The sequence below is a fragment of the Dendropsophus ebraccatus genome, chromosome 1, assembly GCF_027789765.1.
Source record: "Dendropsophus ebraccatus isolate aDenEbr1 chromosome 1, aDenEbr1.pat, whole genome shotgun sequence".
Lineage (NCBI taxonomy): Eukaryota > Metazoa > Chordata > Amphibia > Anura > Hylidae > Dendropsophus > Dendropsophus ebraccatus.
In genome coordinates this window covers 200,917,884-200,927,465 of record NC_091454.1, presented here as the reverse complement: position 1 = coordinate 200,927,465, position 9,582 = coordinate 200,917,884, and positions in this window count along the sequence as shown.

Genomic DNA, 9,582 nt, shown 5'->3' with positions numbered 1-9,582 from the left:
TAACAGGATGGGAAGGGCCTAATATTGCCAGTTTGCCACTGCCCATGCCCTGAGCTTAATTTTTTTAAGCTTTGGGGGTCTGAAGGTACCCAGCTCTTGCTAGTACTATTGGAACCAATGGAAGCTTGCAAAAAGCCTAAAAAGCCACATGAACAGATACATCAAAAGCTGCAATATAAAACCCCCAGCAAATTCCAGTCTGATTTGTAGTTTTTAGTTTTTTTTTTCCCAGAGTGGTTTGTTGACTGTGTGAACATAAAACTGCAGTCTATAGCTGCTCACAAGGCATGCTGGGAGCTTCAGATAAACAATAAATGATGTTTCAATACCAAAGGTATACCTAATAATATACAGTCCATCCATTGCTACTAGAAATGATGAAGCCTTGAGTGTGCATGGGTTCGTCCAAACCTGAACTTTTGGCATGTGATTACCGGTGGCCGAAGAATTTGGATGCAGCCGTAAGGCTGCCTGGAAGCCAAGGACACAGCCATAGGCTATAGACTGTAGCCATCTTTTCCAGGACTTTCTAGGGCTGCATCCAGCTACTTCAACCACTGGTTATCAAATGCAGAAAGTTCAGGTTTAGACAAACCCATGCATACCCAAGGTTCGCTCATCTCTCATTACTGCTACGAGTAATACTACTGTGATCATCATCATATTCAATAAAATTCATGTCTCAGGATCAATGTATTTGCTTCTTGTTTTACATCCTATTATGAAGCAAAAGCCAAAAGGAATTAATTAAATTATTTTATTAGTTCATTTAAGATAAATTCCCAAAGGATACGAAGCATGATATATACACCACTGAAACCACTATGTTATAAAATACTCATTTCAGCATCTGAATGAAAAAGGTGGTTGAAGGTATGACTTGGTATTTATACTACTATATTGTTCTGTTGTATATTATACAACATGTTATTGTGTTCTGGATTAGAGATAAGCGAGTAGTGTCAAATTTTTGAATATCGTGTCGAGTAGACCCTGATACTCGACTATTCGATCAAATATCGAATCCCATTAAAGTCAATGGAAGAAAAATGCTCGACACTTGGAAATCAAAATTTGACCACTTGGAGGTCACCAGGCCCAAAATGACACCGCAGGAAATGATGCCAACACCTCTGGAATGTATATGGGACAGCAGGGGAAGCATGCCTGGGTGCATCTAACACGCCAAAGTCCCAACATTACGCCACTATCACAGCCTGTCTACAATACACTCCAAACACAATATAACCTCTATGTAAAGCGGAAAAATATATGGAAACCTTCTTTCCTTTACAGTAGTTTGGACAGAAAGCCACATTTTAAGTCAAAGACACATTTTCATGCACCCTTTTAAATCACATTTCCTATGACAACCACAGATGGCATAGGCAAGGGGGAAATCACACAGCCCCACCGATGACTGTCATTGTGTGTGTATATGCTCTTATTACACCTAAGGGAGTGTGGGTCTTATGGCACACAAGGAGTATATAGCCGTATACCCTCTCTATGACGTATTAGAATGCCCTACAGCAGGCAACAGGCGTTAAACTGTATGTGGCGCACAGCACGCAGAAGAGTAGTAAAACGCTTTTATTTTTTGCCTTGGCACACAAGGAGTATACAGCCATATACCCTCTCTGATGTATAATAATGATGCCCTACAGCAGGCAACAGGCGTTTGACTTTATTATGTGGCACACAGTATGCAGAACAGTAGCACCACGCTTATATTTTTGGCCTTGGCACACAAGGAGTATACAGCTGTATACCCTATACAGACACACTGTAGCCTATTGCTCACACTGCACTCCAGCTTCCTGTCTGTCTAAACACACCTATGTGCTTGTGCTGCTAGCCAGTTTAATAGCTGTGTATCTTTGGGTAAATGTGTTTTTTCTATCATTTTAGCCCTTAACCCCTTAAGGAAAGAGCCTGAAATGGCCTTAAGGACCGGGCCAATTGTCACTTTTACGCTTTCGTTTTTTTCCTCCTCGCCTTCTAAGACCCATTACACTTTTATTTTTCCACCTACAGGGCCAGGTGAGGGCTTGTTTTTTTCAGGAAAAGGTGTACTTTAAAATGGCATCTTTCAATCTGCCATAAAATGAATGACGGAACCCCCAAAATATCATTTATGGGGTGAATTTGAGTCAAAAAAATGTGATTCCGCAAATTTTGGGGGGCTCCCATGTTTATGTAATGCACTTTACGGTAAAACTGGCTTTTTTTTTCTTTATTCTATAGGTCGGTCTGAACACAGCGATATGCATGTTTACTAGGTTTTCTAACGTTTTACTATTTTTATTAGCAGTAAGACCTTTTTTTTGCAAAGAGGCCCTATTGTGACTCTTATAGCACTTTTATATTTTCACCTACGGGGTCATATGGGGCGTAATTTTTTGCGCCATGATCTCTAGTTTTTATTAGTAAATTTTTTTTCTACATCAGAAATATTGATCACTTTTTATACATTTTTATACATAAAAAGTCATTTAAAAAAGCAATCTCTTCATTTTTTGCAGGTTTTTTTTCATGCCATTCACCGGGCGCAAATTATATTGATTTATTTTAATAGATCGGATGTTTACGCACGCTACGGTATATTATATGTTAATTAACTTTATTATTTTTATGTGTTTCATGTACAAAATGGAAAGGGGGTGATTTTCACTTTTATTGGGGGAGGGGCTTTGGGGCATTTTTTAAAACTTTTATTGATGTGTTTTTTTTTTTACTTTTATAGTCCCATTAGGGGACTTTTACTTACATACATTTGATTGAATACACTAATCACTGCTATGCAATAGCATAGCAGTGATCAGTGTAATCTGTGATCTTCTGATAGAGCCTGCCTGTGGCTTGTGACAGACTATACCAGAAGCTCATACAACGGGAATTGGAGCCAGCGTGCAATACTTATGCAACAGTTATACGATGGTGGAAAATGATAAGGAAGCAGGAGATAGACTCACTTTTTTCCGTCTTCATATTTTATTCATTTTCTTTTACGTATTTTCAGCTGAGCTTCTTCCCCCCCCCCCCACACACATAGTTATTGGTTAAAAACAAAAAACGCCAGGGAAGGTGGAAGGGTAATCAAATTTTTACTGGCGTTTTGATTGAATACTCGATCAAAATCGAGTATTTCGAACAGTGTACTATTCAATCGAATACCTACTCAATCGAGTAGTGCTTGCTCATCTGAATTCTGGATATTATATACCTATACTGTATATAAATGATGGTGTACTTTAGGGCTTCTTCTTTTTATACTGGAGCCTGATCAGCCAGAAGATTGTTGATCTTAGCATTGTGTGAAAGTCTATGCAAAAATTTAAAACTGTATCTCATTTTATCTTTGAAATGTCTCCTAATCCAGTATAGCATTACAAGATCCACAAATGGCGTCAAATATGTTATCTGACCAGGGAATGGTATAGTCAAAGAAAAGCCAGCAACTGCAGAGGTCCTCAAGAATATATCGGCAATGGTATATAATACTCTATACAGTTCGTTTGTTAAAGTATGTTACCTCTTTGGAGTTACCAGGATTTTCCCAAATAATGTTATTGTTTTTTGTATTTAGTTCACAATTATAGACAAACACAAAATAAATACACTAATAAAACACACACACACACACACAAAAAAAATTAAATTGTACTGTTCATTCATTTCATTGAACCCATGAGGTACACATCAATAGTGCAGAGAGAAAAAGTGAGCGAGCCCTTTGGAGTTTACTGGATTTCTGCTTTGATTACAAATAAAATAGTGTCTGATTGCTTTCAAAGTCCAAATTATAAATGAACACAATAGGGGACGTTTATGAAAGCTGGACCCCTGGCGTATGCCAGGGAGAAGGCGCGGCAATGGACTCTCTCGATGGACAGGCAGGCGCGGCACAGCAAGGCAAGGAGGAAGCGTGGCTCAGGAGCCAGTGTAGATTTCTGCGCCCACCTTATGGCACACACAAGTGAGGACGGTCAATTGGAGGTGGAGCCTAATTTAAGATTGGTGTACTTGTACGACAGTTTTGAACATGTCCCCCCATGGGCCTTAATTACTAAGATTTCCCAAAACCCGACCAAACATTTGTTTTTGTAAAAAAACTGAAAATTGGGCGTGTTGTGGGTCCTTCAAAACCTAACAGATTTATTAGGCAAACCGTCATTTTTGGACAGGTTTTCTATTCTAAAATTAACCACTTCTAGTGTAGAGGGATGGTCAGGTTTTAGTTTTTTACAGTGAAAAACCTACACATTTACTAAGGACAAGACACACATTAGTATGACAGATCGGGGACTGTCATGTCCGTAGTAAATGTGTAGGTTTTTCACAGTAAAAAACTAAAACCTGACCATCCCTCCACACTAGAAGTGGTTAATTTTAGAATAGAAAACCTGTCCAAAAATGACGGTTTGCCTAATAAATCTGTTTTGAAGGACCCACAACACGCCCAATTTTCAGTTTTTTGACAAAAACTAATGTTTGGTCGGGTTTTGGGAAATCTTGTGTCGCACACCATTAGTAAATAAGGCAGAACACTAAACCTCCAGGGAAAATGGACACAAACCCAGCATTCTTCTGATGGGACGGCATTAGTAATGCAGCCTAAATGTAACTAAACTAAAAACACTCTACATAAACATCCACTGTGCTCAATGATAACCAAGCACCACACAAATAAGGCTAGCCATGCTAACAAACCCAAACTGGATCCGAGCATTTTCATGTACAGCAAAGAATCTTAGAGCTCTGTATTGTATTTAAGTGAAGACTGTGGAACCGATTCTTACATGTTAGGGGGTATATATATATATATATATATATATATATGTATATGTATATATTAGGGGGTTAGGGGGTATATATATATATATGCATATATATATATATAGGGGTATATATATATATATATATATATATATATATATAGGGGTATATATATATATATATATATATATATATATATATTCCCTTTTGTCGATTTTATTTCTATACCTTTGCCAAATATTTTTATTGAGATTTAGTTTCTTATTTTAGGTCAACCACTGAGACCATGGACTTTGCCCAGCTTTATAACTGATGTGCCATGTCATTGTTATTAGAAATTCCTCTTGATTCCTATCCTAAATAATGGATCTGTGGTTATAGCAATGCATAATGTAATGTCTGTATCTAGAAAGGTAATTGTATCCATGTTATAGTTCATATTAGTGATTATGACTTAATCCTGAAAATTTGGGGCGATTTCTTGATATACATAGGGTAAATGTCCAAAAATAGAGCTGTATAGCATTCCTCACTTTTAAAATAGGGGTGCAGACCTGACCTATTCATGCATTATATGGATGGCCATAACTTTTAGATATGTAATGGGCCCTCCTTTCCCTGTGAATATCTCTAACTACAGTAGACTGATAAATAAATGCGCAATTCATTTATCATGTAAAAATGGCCACAGTTTATTGAAATCATAGGATTCAAATAATCAGATGAAGTGCAAAGTCATTGCAATTCACAAATGATGTGAGATTTCCAGCTGTTCCACAAACAACACCAAACCAGACTACAATTAAGAAGTGGGGTTTTATGGTTCGCCAGTCAAGCAGTACAACTTAATGACCCAATTCCTGTTCATAACCACTGTGCCTACCACTGCATGACGTTTTTATTAAAATATGCTTAGGACTTGACTCAAAGTCATCTTACAGCACTAATGCATTGAAAAATCTCCAGTGGAGGAAACCTTTAGGAAACCACGGCTGAACAGTTGTCTTCCCTTGCATTAATGGTAACCTGTAACTAAAATTCATATGAAAATAGCACATAATCCCAGCTACACAATAGCAGTATAAGCACTCTGTATGGGCTATCAACACCCCCCCCCCCCCCCCCAAAAAAAAAAAAAAAAAAAAAAAAAGTGAGGAAAAAAGTCATACCTAGACTTCTGGCTTTCTTTAAAAAAAAAAAAAAAGATTGTAGTGGATAAGTCCTGCAGTTCAAAATAGGTCTATCTCTTACTTGTTTATAGTCTGGAGACTATATTATATTCTATAGTGTCTTATATGGCTACAAAAAGAAATGTTATAAATTCCAGACAGACATTGCCAGGCATGCTAACACCAACCCCAACACTTTCAAATGTGTACTTGTAAGTCTTTTATGCATTGCTACTATTGTATGTATGTTTTGACAATGGTTTTACCGTCTTCATTGTCTCAGGATGTAAAATGTGCCCAGAAGTTACCAACAACACATCGGAGCCCGTGTTCTACATCTTTGCTTTCTCCACATCTGAGAATGGAAAAATAATAATTCTGACTGCAGTTTTGCTGATCTATCTCACTATTCTTTGCGGGAACCTTCTTATCATTTCACTGATATGTCTGGAGCCCCAGCTACACACACCTATGTATTTCTTCCTGTGTAATCTCTCTATATTAGACATGTTGTATGTGTCCACAACGCTCCCTAAGCTGATCTATATATCTCACACCAATGACCATGTTATGTCTTATGCAGCTTGTATAGCCCAGTTGTTCTTTTATCTATTGTTTGCTGATACAGAGTGCTTTCTGCTGACAGCCATGGCCATTGACCGCTATGTAGCAGTTTGCTTCCCGCTACATTACTCTCTCATTATGAGTAAGCAAGTTTGTGTGTTACTCGCCTTTCCTGCATGGTTTATGGCTTTTGCCAATTCCTCCATTGCTACATGTTTGGCCAATAACTTGACATTCTTCGGTGTAATAGAGGTCAAAAACTTCTTCTGTGATATTAAAGCCCTGCTCATTGCTTCCTTTAGTGACACGACTACTTTAAGGACCTTCATCCTTCTAGATACAGTGTTGATTGGGGTTCTTCCCTCCGGTATGATCCTGGCCTCATATGTCTGCATCATTTACGCTGTCTTAAAAATTAGAACTTCGTTGGGAGGGTGGAGGATGTTCTCCAGCTGTTCTTCCCATATAACTATCGTTGTTGTGTACTTTGGTTCCGCCATGTCCTTGTACTTACAAAAGTCTCTAGAGCAAGATGTTATTCTCTCAATGATGTTTGTTACTTTAGTCCCAATGTTAAACCCTCTAGTATACAGCTTGAGGAATAAAGACATAAAACAGGCTATAAAAAGATTATTACATAGAAAAACATGTCTATTGTAAAATGTTACCTGTGATCATGTTTATGGGTTCCGCTGTCTATTTAGAATTTACTGTAAACATTGTTGAAATAACCAATAGATATTTTGCGAATATAAGTATATACAATATGTCTTCAGTCTTGTTTGCAGAAAAAAAAATAATACAGCTGTAATTTTGGGGTAACAATTTTCAATATAATATTGTGCTTCATTAAATTGAAAGGGAAGTTGGCCAGTAGGGTGCACACCGTATAGAATAACAATTGTAATTTATTACCGTCATCCGGGGTGTCAAGCTTGATATTTTTTTGAAGCGTGCATGTGCTGTTCCTGGCACTGTCTGAGCAGAGTGTGTCCCTTCCATTAGAGTCCCACAGAGTAGCCAGCCCACCCTATACTGCCCCATCTAATAGAGATCTCAAGATGTGTAGATGGTTCATCACCCAGTGCGATATGCACATTGAGCTTCTGGCCAACCAGTTCACCACTGAACGCTCCAAGGTGGCATTCGTCATCAGCCACTTGGAGGGGAAAGATCTGGTCTGGGCAACACTGTTAAATGAGTGGCAACTGCCAGTATTTCCTCTGGCCAAACTGCTGACTATTTCCTCCGTCACTGGCGAGACCCTCAGCGATGTCATTTGGATCCAGACCAATCCTGTAACCTTGCAGGTAGAAGCGCTACACTCGGAGAAGATGGCATTCTATGTCTCGCCCCTTGCCTCCTCATCCATCTTGTTGGGCGAGACTGGAAGACCAGAGAAATCTTGCAGTGGGGACCGGATTGTTCCAACCACTGTCTGAAGTTCCTTCAGATCCAGCCTCTTTCATCCTTGCCAGTCACCTTTAAGCCCTTGTCTGGTCTTCCAACCCAGTACCAAGACTTTGCGGATGCATTCTCCCAAAAACAGGCCGACACTCTACTCCCCTCATCGACCATATGACTGCCCCATTGACCTTCTTCTTGGGGCTATGCTCCCAAGTGGTAGAGTATACCCTCCCTCTGTCCCGGAGACCAAATTGATGTCGGCCTACATTAAGGAGAATCTACTGAAGAAGAACAGTTCCCTCCGTCCATGTATTGATTACTGGGGCCTTAACAAGGAGATGGTGAAGAACCGATACCCTCTACCCTCAATCTCTGAGCTCTTAGACTGCTTCCGAGGAGCCCGGATCTTATCAAAGCCCGATCTCAGAGGAGCCTACAACCTGATCAAGATTTGTGAGGGCGATGAATGGAAGACTGCTTTTAACACCAGTGATAGGCACTTTGAGTATCTGGTGATGCTTTTTGGCCTCTGCAATGCCCCAGCAGAGCATTTGTGTTGTGGTGTAACTAGACGATTTCCTGATCTACAGTACTTCCCTGCATCAACAGACCCATGTGGGCCATGTTTGTGAGGTGCTACAACGTTTAAAAGCTAACCGCTTATACGCCAAGTTGCCAAAGTGCATTTTTCATCAGTCCAGCCTTCTGTTTCTTAGCTATATATTTTCTGATCGAGGTCTGCAGATGGATAAGCTATCATTGGTTCTCCAGTGGCCTCGCCCTATTGGCCTTCGAGCCATACAAAGATTTCTGGGATTCGTCAACAAGTATTACAATTTTTACAATTTATTCCCCACTTTCCCACCTTGGTCGCACCTATTGTGGTCCTTACTAAAAAGGGTGTTGATCCCAAGCAGTGGCCTGTCGGGGTGGAACAAGCTTTTGCTAAGCTAAAATCTGCTTTTGTTCTCACCAAGATCCCACTAGGCCATTCTCCTGGGAAGTGGATGCCTCTTCAGTTGGAGCGGGGGCTGTTCTTACCCAGAAGGACTCATCAGGGAAGATTCAAACTTGTGATTTCTTCTCCAAGACCTTCTCTCTGGCCAAGAGGAATTATACGATAGGAGACCGGGAACTGCTGGTGATAAAGTTGTCTCTTGAGGAGTGGCGTCATCTCCTGAAGAGGGCAAGATATCTAATAAACATCCTTACAGACCACAAGAATCGTCTGTATCTCCAGTAAGCCCAATGACTTAATCCTAGGCAGGCCAGATGATCTTTCTTCTTCTCTCGGTTCAATTTCGTCATTCACTTTCATCCGGCAGAGATGAATGTGAAGGTTGATGCCCATTCTCATCAGTCAGGAAGAAACTCCTGGCCGTATTATACCACCAGAATGTCTGTTGCCTGTGACAACCTCAACCCTGGGAAATCTCCCTTCCTTTTTCTGGTCGATTGGAAGGGGTTCGGTTCTAAAGAAATTTCCTGGGAACCTGAATGCAACATTTTAGACCGGGATCTCATCAAGAACTTCTTGTAGGCAAGAGAGAAGGGGAAGCAAAAGTGGGAGTACTGTTACAGCCACTGTCATCTCTAGCTGCAGCTACAGACAGGGGCTTATTAAAAAAAACGGTGGTACCATGATAGATAATATCCGCCTAAG